The 14,434-nt window shown below is 36.2% G+C and overlaps 1 non-coding gene across 1 annotated transcript; it reads left to right on the top strand.

Annotated features, from left to right (window-relative positions):
- The first annotated feature begins 14,115 nt into the window (after positions 1-14,115).
- On the top strand, positions 14,116-14,219 carry LOC142178665 (small nucleolar RNA R71). Its single transcript, XR_012706933.1, has one exon. It is a non-coding gene; the product is annotated as a small nucleolar RNA R71 (small nucleolar RNA).
- Positions 14,220-14,434: the final 215 nt, after the last annotated feature.

The following is a 14,434-nucleotide window of genomic DNA, read 5'->3' as shown; positions in this document are numbered from 1 at the left end:
CCTTACACTATTCTGAAACTTAAACTCTTGGTCGGCTGAAAGCCAAGGTCACCAAAACTCGATTATTCGACCTTTCTCAGTGCGAGCACTACCCGGGGTTCATCTGAAACCCTTGGAAACTCTGACGCACTGAGATTTGGGGTTCTACTCTTCGCTTTGCTACTGACATTCGAGATATTGCTGAAATTGTTCTTTGTTTACTTACTTGTCAATTAGTAACCGGTAAGTACCTATGACCCTTGCAATTTCATTCTCTTTTCATTTGAGTTCTTGTTCTGCATATCTATGTCTATGAGATTTGTTTTTATGAACCAGCATGCTATTGTAACCTCTGAAGCTCTTCTTGAGGCTCTACACCTCCTAGTAATCGAATTTGCCTATTTGTTGCCTTGATTCTGTTTTCTTAAAGCCTGTTTATTCTAATGTGCTGCTTATTCTAGGTTTAGCTTCTTGCCTTGTTCTGTACTCTTGTAAAGAGTCGAATCATGCTCAGAACCTACTCTAAATCTTGTTGAATTATTCATGTGCAACTTAATGTTCTATAGTTAACTCCTGATTATGCTATTAGCCTAAACATGCTTTCCTTGCTACTTGTGGATTAATGTGTGTCCCCTGCCTTGTCCTATACCTTTATGATAAATCCATACATGTGTTTCAGACCTAGTTAAGTCGTTCCTATCCAACTTGTTGAATTCCTGATGTTATACCGGTTAGCTAAAGCATGTCTTCATGCCATTTAAGTTCTAATATATGTTTGGAACTTATGTAATCCTATGCTTTTCAACACTGTCTGCGACCTTAGGAAACCTCATAACCAGTCTCCCCTCTCCTATATGACCAACTATTATTAGGTTCAATACTAGCATATCTTCATTCTGAAGATTGACATGCTTCTCGTATTATGATTAGTGTTTAGCATGCTAAGATTTCCCTGTTCTACTAAGCAGTCACTTGATCATGAGTTTTGCTCTGTTAAGTTGTTCTTTTTATTGATTTTCTATGATGAACATTCTATGTGTTGGTTGTACTTTGTTTGCTTCTTGCCTGAATCTGCTAGACCTTCATCTAGGGTTCTTTAGATTGACTCTGAATCATGCCTCTTTATAGAAACTCTTTAGAATGGTTTACTATCCTATGTAGTCAAATAGATCACTCTCAAACTTGTCACTAGAACTATGAGCATAAATTTGCCTTATATGTGTCTGAATGCCTTCCAACTTAGCATGATTTTGTTTATATACCTCGACCACAGTTGCTACTAGTTTCACTTTTAAGAACTGAGTGTTTGAATTGTCCAATTAATATTATGAGTCGTTTGTTACTCGTTTGGTCGAGTTTGGCATCCATTTGAGTAAGTAAATTATTTGTTGGGCCTGAAAGGGAGCCATATGTGTTGTTGGACTTGGTCACATGATTCAGGGGCACTCTAGTTATTTTCTTGTGAGCCTGTGGTTTGGGCCTGCTGTTGACGGTCTGGGATATCCCCGGATTACCTTGTATTGGGCCTGTGATTACCTTAGCGGGCTTGTACTTATTTAGTCTATAGTTTGTCATCTTCAAGTATGTATTGTTTCCTTCTGAGACTGTAATGATTTGTAAACTGAATGATGGGGAGATTAATAAAAAAAAGAGGTTGGGGTATTCTAATACTTGCATAAAAGGGTAGAAAATATGCCTATAGGGTCTATGTGTTCTATTTGCTATTTCGTTCAGCATGCCTTATATGTATTTAGTGTGTTGCACACCAATAGAAATCATGCCTATAGGACTCACGCACACACAACACTTAACTTGTCAAATATGTTGGCTCAAGTAATTGCTATGCTTGTTTCCATATGCACTACTAAACGCTTTATATGGCATGCCTATAGGATACAATAACACATGTTTGCTAATATCCGTATAGATACTATGTCTATAGAGTTTCAATTAATCAATCAATCAATTGTTTCTATTACTTTGTTACTTCATCGTATTGTCACACTTAGACAACACGCCTATAGGAATAAAGTATATAAAATCAATTACAGTTGTTAACTGCTAGAAATCCTGCCTATAGGACACTGTCACCTACCTAAGAAATATGTCTGTAAAATCAGCATTGGTAATTCAGAGTTCTGGGATCGTTTCGCTGCCTCATTATACAGATAACTAGAGATCATGCCTATAGATTTGTAATACCTTTAATCTGCCCATACAATAGTCCAGAAACTATAACACTACATGTATAATGCTGAGATCCAGAATCACATAGAAATCATGCTTATAGGACTTAACGGCTATAATGCGTCTTAATCCTGAAAACTGTCTATTGCTGAATCTGCCCGCGTACATTTGTTGTTTATGTGTTGAGGCTAACTTGGGCCTCTAATTGTCTTTATGTAAAGTCTTGATTGTTTTGAATGTCGCCTAGTTTTTATCATTTTGAGAAACATAGGAGAAGTCTAGAACCACCCAAATAGAGGTCCAAATCCTCCTGGACCATAGGTATGGGACGGGTAGTGCACGCATAGGGTGCGACCTAGAATTGAATTAGAGCGCCTTTAGGTAAACAACTTTAACATAGTAATCGGGTAGTAGGAGATGGTAGTCTGTGCCCGCTGAATAATATGAGCAACCCTTACCTCAAAGGAGTTGCGAAGTATTATTTATGTTGCACGGGGTGATCCTTTAGGCTAAAAAACTTAAGACTCCCCCTCCCCTTTCTTTATTTGTTATTTACACTTAGCCATTTAATATAGATAAATGTAGTTGTATCTCTATAGTCATTACGATTTGTGCCGATTCTCACATGCCCTAATAAGACTCTTCGACTTCTAAATTTTCTTTTATTTATTTGATCACCTAGTCTAATTACGTAATCCACATAGTCTTAACTTTGGCGGGACCCACAGTTGTGGACCTCGAAGAGTGCCTAACACCTTCTCTTTGAGGTAATTTGAGCCCTTACCCGATCTTTGGTGGCGTTGACTAGTCAAACATAGTTATTTGCAAATAGGTGTCCTAACGCACCTTAAACCGTTAGGTGGCGACTTTTCTCTTTTAATATCCATTTAAAAGGGTTGTCACACATCGAAACCCGTTTTCGCGAGAAAATGGGGCGCAGACACTCAAGAATTGTGATTTATCATATGAGCGTTGTTACACCTTTATTGGTGATTCCCTTTTGTGATTACGGTGAAATAACTCTCATATCCAAATTCTAGGTTACGCCTATCCAAATAACAATTTTATACTTTAGATGCTATATATGTATTTTCATCCCTACAATATCTGTATTTCTTTTAGCAATACGGGTTCACCGTAACACTTCAAGTGTCGTTACATAACTCATTCTCTATTTCCAAGCTTTTGACCAACTTCACACTTAATAATCTTCTCTTATAGGTGAAGATCCATTTTTCTAAATTCGTTTTGTAATTAAAATTTCAACATTATGCCTCATCTTACGGATGTTATTCTCTGACACCATCTATCCATTTGAAACTCTGCTACTTACAATCAACTTAATCTATCTAGAGCGTTCCTTTCTTCTTCGAAAAGTCTACCACAACATTATTATATTACCTTGTTTGCACCAACAACATGTAATTTATTTCCCCGCCTCCATGAAGATCGCAATTGAAGTTCTTTCATACCCAATATCTAAATTATTACAACTAATAAGTCCTGTTCATGGAAAATATCCATTCCCCAGTATTACCCAGCATGTGAAACAACTTGCCATTGATGTACGAATGTTGATGTTCATGTATCCATCCATTTACTTTAAGAAATAATTATGATTTCAATATTATCACAGCTCGTAAACCTTCAATACTTGGTCATTAATGGTGAACTTGATGGCATTTATATCCTTCAAAGATTAGTATTGCCTTTCAATATTGTGCCTTCCACTTGATTACCATGTCTTAGCTTACATAGACCACTGCTTATTTAGAAAACGCCTAGAAAGAACATTTTTTTTTGTTTCGACCCGCGCTAAGAGTGCACATATAATATTTTCGTGCTTATCTTTCACGAGCTGTTATTTTAGTGCTCAGGTCGATTCATACCAGTCCAAACTTCTTGGACTACTTCGAAATATTTGTTCGTTCATTGGCAGCTTGTCTGAACAATGACGATATATTCCTTTAATCTCAGTGGAAATAATACCATAATTCTTTTTCTTTTTTTTTTTATAAAATTTCTCAGACAGCCGTCTAGGTTGTGTTGTATTCAAAAAAGCACAAGAGGGGGACTAGACCTTACCTCAGAAAAATACAACAACGTTGATACCATCACCCCAAAAGAATAACAGGAAAGGAGGTTCATATATAAGCTTTCCTTCCTGAGGAACTATAAACATATTAACTAACGAAGAAATTAGATTTTTCATACTTCGTCCTTATACTAGGAAGCTGTCATTTATCTAAGAAGAAAGGTCCTTTAGCACTATTGGGCAGTTGTTGGAATGAATGGAACACTTTCCTCTGACTTGTGGTGGTAGCCAATTTTGCAAGACAATCTGCTACATTACCTTCTCTGAAGCAATGCTTAACATTAACTCTAGCATGTTTAACAATGTTGGAGGCTCTATCAATCACCAGCTTGATCTTCAAATTGTTGGTCTCTCTTTCTGTAAGCATACCAGCAATAACCATTGTGTCAAGTTCAAGAGAAAAATTAGTGTATCCATTTTGGCTACACCATTTCCCTCTAAACTTAGCTACTTTTGCCTCCGCCATATTGTTACTATCACAATTGATGGATATAGAAAAGGACATAATGAGATCACCATGGCAGTCCCTAACCACCCCACCAATGCCCGCTTTTCTACCTTCCTTGCTAAAGCTACAATCAGTATTAACCTTGACAGCTACTGGCAAAGGGGGTTCCCATATAACTTGCATCCATTTTTGCGATGGCCCGAGTCTCTCAATTTTTTCGCATAATAAGGGCCATTCCAAATGAGTATAGTCGCCAAGAACATGTTTGGAATTGGTGCTTTTAAGGTCCAAATGCTTTGATGTCTCATGGTATTTAGTTAAAATTTCTTTTGCTTTCCATATCTACACGCATTTCTCTGCTTTCAAAGTTTCCAACATATGACCATGAGAGCTATCTGTACTTTAGCAGACCTACCACCACCTTGTGAGAGATTGGCTAATGCACCTTTGCCGGTCCAGTTGTCCCACCAGAAGCTGCAATTACCTTTTTGAACTCCCCATCTAATGTTATGCTTTGCTTTGTCTCTGATCTTTAACATATTTCTCCATATGTGAGAATCGGCTGCACTTAGTCCTTTGTTCACCGAATGAGCTCTTTTGCAGTATTTATTCTTGAGAAAGGTAGCCCAAAGGGAAGGTTGAGTTCTGAATTTCCACCACCTTTTGATACTAAGTGTGTCAATGATATCCTCCGTTTTCCTAACACCAGCTCCTCCCTCATCTTTAGGGAGACAAAGATTGTTCCATGAAGACCAATGATATTTATTTCTACCTTTATTGGAGCCCCAAAAGAAATTAGCAAAGTGTTTCTCCATGAGCTTAGTAATTCCTTTAGGAGGATTCATAGCAGAAAATATATAGGTGGGAAGAGACTGCACAACATGTTTGATCAAGATCTTTCTCCCCCCAGTAGACATCATATTGGCCTGCCATCCATTGAGCTTTTTGATAATTTTGGAGAGCATACCATCAAAGAGACTGCTTGTCTTTCTCCCATAATATAGAGGGCATCCAAAATAAATAAATGGGAAAGACTTATCCATAAAACCAGTGGCATTTCGAATTCTATTGATTCTGTTGGCACAAGTGTGAGGAGTTGTGATAAAAAACTCTTGTCATTGTTAACTTTCTGCCTAGATGCCTTTTCATATCTGTCAATAACCTTTTTAATGAGCTTGATAGTCATGTTATTACCTTCACAGAAAATAACAATATCATCTGCATAAGCTAAATGGTTAATAATTGGCCCTCTGTGATCCATGCTAAAAGGAGTCATTCTTTCACTTACAACAATCATGTAGTCATGGTACAACATTCTTTGTTGTTGTTTATACATTTTATTATTCCGGAAGATATTTGATAAATTACACATGTCTCTTCTCTTTTCGGTAGGTAAGACCTCCTTTCACTACCCATCATTTGATGGTAAAATTACACGTCCGACTCTCCCCCACTTAGAAGTAAGTTAACTCTCAAGCCTCGACCTAATGTCCGTAGACTATAGAAAGTATGTATACTACAAGTAAACTTATTTTGACGAGTTAGGGGCCCACCCTGATGTTATGGGTTATTTATTTTTCAATCAAGAATCTCATTTTACAGTTTTTCATTTCTTTGACTGATATTGTCACTATCGTACTTGTGTTATCCTTCGATTCCGATGATAGGATGGAATTTTATGCTCATCAGAGCTCTTAATTTATTTTCCTATTTAAATTCCAAGACACTTCCAAACCGCAACTCATGTTGCTAAGTATCATCCTTCTATGCCCTTACAACAATAATATGATTACCTTATTACTCTTTCTGAGTTCCCAATACAATTCGTGACTTTCTAATGTCATGCTCCTTAGTCCATGCTCAAATATACTTTTGACAAATACAACTTTGTTGCTCTTTTCATGAGTCTATTTTCCTTTATATATATATATATATATATATTTTATTTTTTTTATTTTTTTTTGAAAAATAAGACGACTTCTTGACGCCCTTGAGTCCATGCTCCACCATTTTGAACAAGTACGACTACTTCACAAGAAATTCATATACCATCTTCGTGCATATTTTCATAGTAAATATTGTTTTCAAAATAATAAATGAAATCAACTCAAGGTCTATATTTATATGTCATATAAATTTTCAAACTACGTCTACCTACACAAGTTCTCAGGGCATACCCTACTACCCATGGAATTTACCATCTGACTACATAATGAGCATCTTCATATCTTAAAAATAAATATCCTTAACCTCATTCTCAATACAACACCTTCAGGAAGCATGAGACATCACTACATATCTTTGAACTACTTGAAATCCTCTGACTCCGAGAATGTATCATTATTGTTCTCCAACTCATTAGTCTTAAGTCTTTATATAATATTTATAACTCATCAGAAGTATTAACTTAGTCTCGTACATTATGCAACACATTCAAACCCTTTAAACACTTAATCAATCTACGCTCAACTGCTCTGTTGGCGCACGTAAGAGAGCTCTAGGACTATTCTCATAAACTTTATCTTTCACGAATTTAATGTTGTACTTTCAAGATCACTTGCCTTATTAGACAATTCATGTTACTACTTTAACCTCTAAGATTACACCTTTTGTACACTCCGTACCTTAGCATGCCTTCCACTCATCATTTTTTAGGCGTTTTTATATTGTTTCTATGTATATGCCATCTGCAACGTGTCATATCAAACATCCGACCAATTCTTATTATCATGACATATCCACCACTAAACATTCACTATTACAATCAATGCTTGCACAATTAAGGAATATTTTGTACAATTACGTCAAGTTACCACTATCAAGGAATATTTTGCACAATAATATAATATTTTTTTTCTTTTCTCTTTCAATACAAGTGGCTCTTACTTTTTCAATACAGTGCACATTTCTCCTTAGTTCAATAGTTCCACTCAAAAGCCAACTCAACCACCCCACACTTCAACTTTTACAAAGTTCATAATAAATTCAAGTGTTCACGATAGGTATAAGGTTCAAATAGATGGTCCATTCAAACAAAAGGGTAAAGTTTGTAATGTGGTTTCCTGTCACGATCCAAAACTGCGTGACCGACACCCGGCATACTACCCAACCCGAATGGACTAACCCGTACAAGAATACCCATTTATATGCCTAATAGATGCATGCAGAAGCTTTTTAAAAAACACAATTATTTTAAATAATTAAGACCATACATAAAACATAATATTTTAATCCACCATTTTCAATAATTAAAAATACATAAAGATGGAAATATTTCTTTCATGCATGCAATATGAATAGCTTTTAATTACAATCCAAAGTAATAACAATTGTCGATGGAATCTCTATGACACGAGGATAGAATAAATACTTGGGGAAAACCCCAACCAGAAGAAAGTAAGATCAACACGACAGCAACCACGAAATAGAAATGGTACCTCACTATATACCTTGAAATTAAAAAGAGTCATTCTAGCCTCATCCGCCCATCACATGTCACATCTCATCCTGAAAACATGTAAAGAAAGCGGGACCCTGGAGAGGGGCCCCTGAGGGTTGAGTACACCACCATGGTACTCAATAAGTATTATAAACTCTCTCTAACTTGAGTTCCTAGGACAAGGCTTTACAAAACATATGCAACCAACACTTTAAATAAAGCGATAAACCCTTACACCAGTTCATACTTTATTATTTTAAATAAAAAGACTAGTAAAATGTGAAACATGGTACAAACGTTTTAAATACTTGTATCAACCGATGATTCTATAAAGTCATGTAAAATCATTTTAACTTTATTAAGTCATTTGAAATCACTTTTGGCTCCTTAGGCCTATACATAACAAAATCATCTTTTACCTTTCACCGGGAGTACTATACTATCATCGACACAAGAATGTCAATTAGGTTATGTACCTAGCGGCAAGTATCATATATCCTACTTGCTCAGGTAGTCTCATCGCAGTGTCGTACGAATCAATTTAGCCATACTAGTAATAGCACAAATAACACCCTCTCAAGGAGGATGTTCTGTCGTAGTCTATACCACAAAGTGGTCATCTACGCCTACACCGGCACGTGTAGTTTCATGATGACGAACACGATATATTCGAAGCCAATCTCGGTGAATACAAGTAACTCCGAAAATATTTGATACTCTAAAAATAAATTCATTCCAAGTAGCCTCAAAGTATCTATTTTATCATATCATGACATTCACAGTCAATCCAAATCGTTAGAATAAATCAAATGAGTATCCTTTCTTATTTTATATGAAGCAATAAAAAAAATAAGATTTAAGTCCTTAAAGGGTTAACAAATGTTATTTCAAAATATAAAAATTTTAGGAATATTACATTTCTCGTTGTAGCAATAGAACTCAAATATTTAATTTCTTTATCATCAACATAAGTTTTTAAAATAAAACTCATAACGTTTGACTTAAGTGCCATTTGCTAACAAGTTTTTGAAAATAAGACTTTTCAAAACAACATGACACCACTTCATACGCAACACGACTCAAAAATACATGGTGACATCCTTTCTCACTTGTACCTATGAGTACGGATATACGTTTACGAACAATCTCATGTATCTAGTCAAAATATTTGTTTAGAGAAAATCCCTCAAGTTGAGTAAGTTTTAATTAACTTACCCCAAAAGCTCAACGATGTCAACAATTCATAATCTACATATATGGATTCACATATATTAATAACGCGTCACAGTAATACAAACTAAATCAACTAAGTGTTTAGCACTTAGGTCCAATTTCACAAGTTTCACAAAATTCTCATTTCACCGTTTAAAGGTCAATCCTTAATTTTTAACTCCAGTTCATCCACTAAAGATATTATGGAGTCCAACTGTTTCATTAGAAGCTTAAAACGATACCGTTCAAATAAATCCCAATACTATTCATCATCCCTACCAACAAACCCTTCAATTTCAATACAACTTTTCTAGAGTATCATGAATAGGTATTTATATACCAATCTTCCTTCACAAATATATTCTATTATGTCCATGGAGTATAATATATATGATTGGAGTGAAAGAATTATCTCTTTGACAAACCCTAGAGTTTCAAGACTTGAGTTCTTGAAATGCTCTTGAGAGATTCTCCAAGAATTTAAGAATTCCATGTAATTGAAGTGTTAGGAGATAAAATTAACGGACCAAATCTATCAAAATAGGTATTAAAATCTTACTACAAGATGTCGTTAATGGTGGAGAGTTCTCCCTTTTCTTTAAGCCTTCAAGAAACAAGACCCAAAATAATAATACAAGCTTCTCGTAATTGCCTTTAAAGGCTTCGACAATTGGATGCTGCAAGGGACGCATCGCACCTCCATCGCGCGCTTTCCTTCCCTTCAGCAAATTAGGACGCCAAGTTTGGCGCTTTCTAGGCAGTTCACTGCCCATTCCTTTTCCTTCTTTCATTTCTTGTCTTCACTTTGTTCATTTATTCAATCAACCAATTTCCTTGTTTCCTAATCCATAGACACAACTAAAGCTTAGTTATCCATTGTTTCCAATTCCTTTTCAATGTTTTTCCTAACTAAGTCTCTTGTCCCTTACGTGTCTCCATCTCCAGCCATATTTCCAAACTTTATGCCCAATATTGTCCTATTATTCTCACTTATCTAAGTAATTATACCTTTGACATTTATTTCCCAAGAATTCTTAATGACCCTTCAATTATCATTGATCCCACACTCAACCATTGATAAAATGAATATCCCCATACATTCCACTAACTTTGTTCCACTCAAACAATCTCATATAGCTTGGGTTTTGTTAAATTACATTCTTAAACTTGAAATTAGCCCGACCTTGATTGTAAAAATTAACGGGGCATTACATTTTCAAATAAATAGGATTACAGATTCAAAGAGGTTAACTAAGATACATAACAATTAAGTGGGTAAAAGTCTATAACTAGCTCAACAAAAAAAATACCTATATCACTTCCAAGACTGAATAAAACTACTATTTCGCTTTGTAAATATACGGGACAAGCCCTAAACATCAAATGCAATGCACAGAATATAAAAAACCTCACACGCACATGGCACATAACTCACTCAGGATCGGACTATCAAGATACTCTAGTCAAAGCAGTTAAGCAAAGTTAAGATCATACAATTTAAGGTACTTATACAAGAGTAAAATATTGAGCCTAAGCGTCACAACTAAAGCACTTACTATTCTCAAGGCATAATAAGGCCAAGGGATATTGTTTTCAATTCAAATCACAGGACTCTACAAAACAAAAACTAACTACACCCGGTTCAAACAAAACCATTGAAAAAGAACCGCGACACAAAGAAAAATCAAGGGGGAATTAATACACTACCTAACAAAAGAAATTTTTTTTGTCTTTTTCTTTCGACTTTAATCCCTCAAGAAACTTGTCGATGATATCCATCATCGGAAAAAATCTAAAAATTTATTTTTTATGTTTTTTTTCTTTTTCTATCTCTAACTAGTACAACTAAGCAAAACTACTACACCAAAATAAAAAGTAAAAACTAATATACATACATACATACATAATATTCTCCACCCCACACTTTAAGTTGTGGCATGTCCCCATAACACATAATTAAAAAGCATAAGGTAAAGAAAACTTCCCTTAATATCTAATCGGGGTCTGAGTCGAAGTGGGCTCCATTCCTTGCGCCCGAACTAATGCACACATCCATGAAGACAGCTTCTTCTCAGCCTTTTTGGGGTACACCCCACACTTATCTTTCTCGCTCAATGCAGCCTTCTCTTTTGAGCCCTTCACTTTTCACTCAACACTTGTAGCTGGTTTTCCTTTTTGTACCCCCTTTTCTACGTTCATCTCAAAAGTCACCGTCTCCTCACCCACTCTAAGCATGAGTTTTCTATCATGTATATCCAATATAGCTCTAACCGTCGTTAAGAATGATCTTCCTAGAATGAGGGGACCTCCTTGTTTTCCTCCATATTCACTAGGGTTGTTCAAAACCGAACCGAAACTGTTAACCGAACCAAACCGATGGCTTATTAGTATCGGATTATCGGGGTAATGGATGGTGAACGGATTGAGATTTTATAATTAACGGCTTAACGATTTGGGGACGGATTACTCAATTTTTTTATCGGATAAACCGTTAACCCATTAAGAATTTTTATATTTATACTTTTACCCCTATGTATATAAAGTACTATTGAAACCCCTATGTATTTACACTTTGTTTGACCAAAACATGCTTGATGTTGATTTTTATATGCCATAGGTACTTAAGAATGCATTACATATTAGATGAAAAAGCTGCAAAGACTTGTAACAGTTGGACTTCTTCCCTCACAGAACAAACGGAAGAGGAATTCAAAGGAAAGGTTATTATTGAGAGGGTTGAAGTATGATGATCCTTTCTCGGACAATTCTTTGTCTTGCAACTTAGCAAGTGTGGACAGCTGGTGTCCATTATATGTTCTAATATCTTTTGTTAGATGAACAGGAGGATACTTGATAATTTTTGTGGAATTGATGAGTGATCATATTGTAGTGCAATGAACTAGAAGTACTTGACCAGATTATTTGATTTTATGTCCTTTTTTAAAGTCTGCTTTTCTGGAAGAATGAATGTCCCTTTTTGTCTTGTGAAGAACGAATGTTTGATTGATTACTGAACTTGGTTAATACGTGTATGAGTAGTCTTGAAGACTCTTCAATTCAAAAATATTGTTTGGTTAGATCTTAGACGGTATTAAAAATTTGGTATTGATTTGAAACTGTTTGGTATTGATTGAATAATTATTCAAAAAAATTCTATTTGGTTTAGCTGATAAGCCACCCGATAATTGTTAATCCGATATAATCTGCCAGTTATCTTATTGGATGGCTAGCAGATTACTATATTTATAATCTGATAACCGTTAAGCGTAATTATCCGCCCGATCTGCCCGATAAGCACCCCTAATATTCACCACTATAAAATCCACAGGAAATACGAACTTATCCACCCGAACTAACACATCTTCCACTATCCCCTTGGGTATTAAAGTCGTTTGGTCTGCCAGCTGCAACAATATTTGTGAAGACCTTATCTCTCCTATGTCCTTCTCTAATTTCCTGTAAATAGATAGAGGCATTAGATTAATTGAGGCACCAGAATCACATAAAGATTTATCAAAATGAATCGTTCCTACAGAGCAAGGTATAGTAAAACTCCCTGGATCTCCACACTTTTATGGGAGTTTATTTTGCAATATCGCATTGCAATGCTCTGTGAGCTTTGAGGTCTCTTCTATCTTCCTCTTCTTTGTCAGGATCTCCTTAAAGAATTTGGCATAAGCAGGCATTTGTGAGAGTACTTCTATGAATGGTAAGTTTAAATGAACATGTTTCAGCATATCCAGAAATCTCCCAAACTGCTTGTCCAGCTTTTCTCTATATAGCTTTTGGGGGAAAGGTAAAGCACGCATATGCTCGCTCTTATCATGTTCCTCCCTTCTCAAAGTTTCTTCCTTCTTTTTTTTCTCAGCTTTCATCTGGCCCTTCTTCTTTTTATCAACATCATTTTTAACCTGCTCCCCACTTTCTTTTTCAAGTTTCACATCATTTTAGATCGGGGTGGGATATTTCAACACTTGCCCACTTTGCAGTATTACAACATTCACTGTTTCTTTGGGATTTCTTTCAGTATCAGCGGTACGAGTTCCTGAAATTCTCTCAGACAATAGAGTAGCTAGTTGCCCAACCTGTCTTTCCAGATTTCGAAAACCAATGCCTAGTTCTTTGATAGCTGCTCCATGTTCCCGTATAGCTGCGCTATGAGTTTCAAGCCTCTCATCAGTTTTCAGAATGAAGGCCTTCATGAGATCTTCTATGCCAGACTGAATGTGATGTTGAGGCTGAAATTACTGCCTCTGCTGATTCATAAAGCCAGGAGCTCCTTGTCCTTGGGGTCTGGGGTTGTTTTGTTGACATGCATTCCCAGTACCCCCAGGTGAACTCCATGAAAAACTGGGGAACATCTGACCCATTGAATTATAATTTCCCATAATATTCACTTCCTCAGTTGAGGCTTGACACTCATGAGTAGGGTGTCCTCTTCCACATATATCACAAGTTGTGTGAGGCTCATTTTGTATTGAGGCTAAGGCCAGCTTTCGTATTTCTTTAGCCATAGCATCAAGTTGTACCTGCACAGATGTATTAGCGTCAACTTGGTAAACACCAGTTGATCTTCTTCTTTCAGCACTCTCAGAGGGCCACTGATTAGCATCTTCAGATAACTCATCTAGAATTGTAACTATCTCATCTGGAGTCTTCTTCATCAAAGGGCCTCCAACTGCATTGCTCAATGTTCTACGCGAGGCCGGTGTCAATCCTTCTCAAAAGTCCTGGAGTTGCATCCAGAGTTCAATTTCGCTATGTTGACACTTTCTAACTATCTCTTTAAACCTCTCCCATGCTTCAAAAATAGTTTCAGTCTCTTTCTAGCAGAAGTTATGGATTTCTCTTCTAATCTTGCATGTCTTAGCCGAGGAGAAATATTTATCAAGGAATTTTATGATCATCTCCTCCCAAATTCTGATCGATCCGCTGGGCAAACTCCGAAGCCACTCCTTAGCATCATCTTTAAGTGAAAAGGGGAATGCCCTAAAGTACACTGCATCTTGTGACACCCCACTGTATTGAAAGGTGTTCATAATCTCCTCGAAGTACATTAGATGTGTGTTTGGCT

Source organism: Nicotiana tabacum, chromosome 24 (genome assembly GCF_000715075.1).
Source record: "Nicotiana tabacum cultivar K326 chromosome 24, ASM71507v2, whole genome shotgun sequence".
In the NCBI taxonomy this organism is placed as follows: domain Eukaryota; kingdom Viridiplantae; phylum Streptophyta; class Magnoliopsida; order Solanales; family Solanaceae; genus Nicotiana; species Nicotiana tabacum.
The sequence above is the reverse complement of the archived record's forward strand: the minus strand, read 5'-3'. Positions and strand labels throughout refer to the sequence as shown.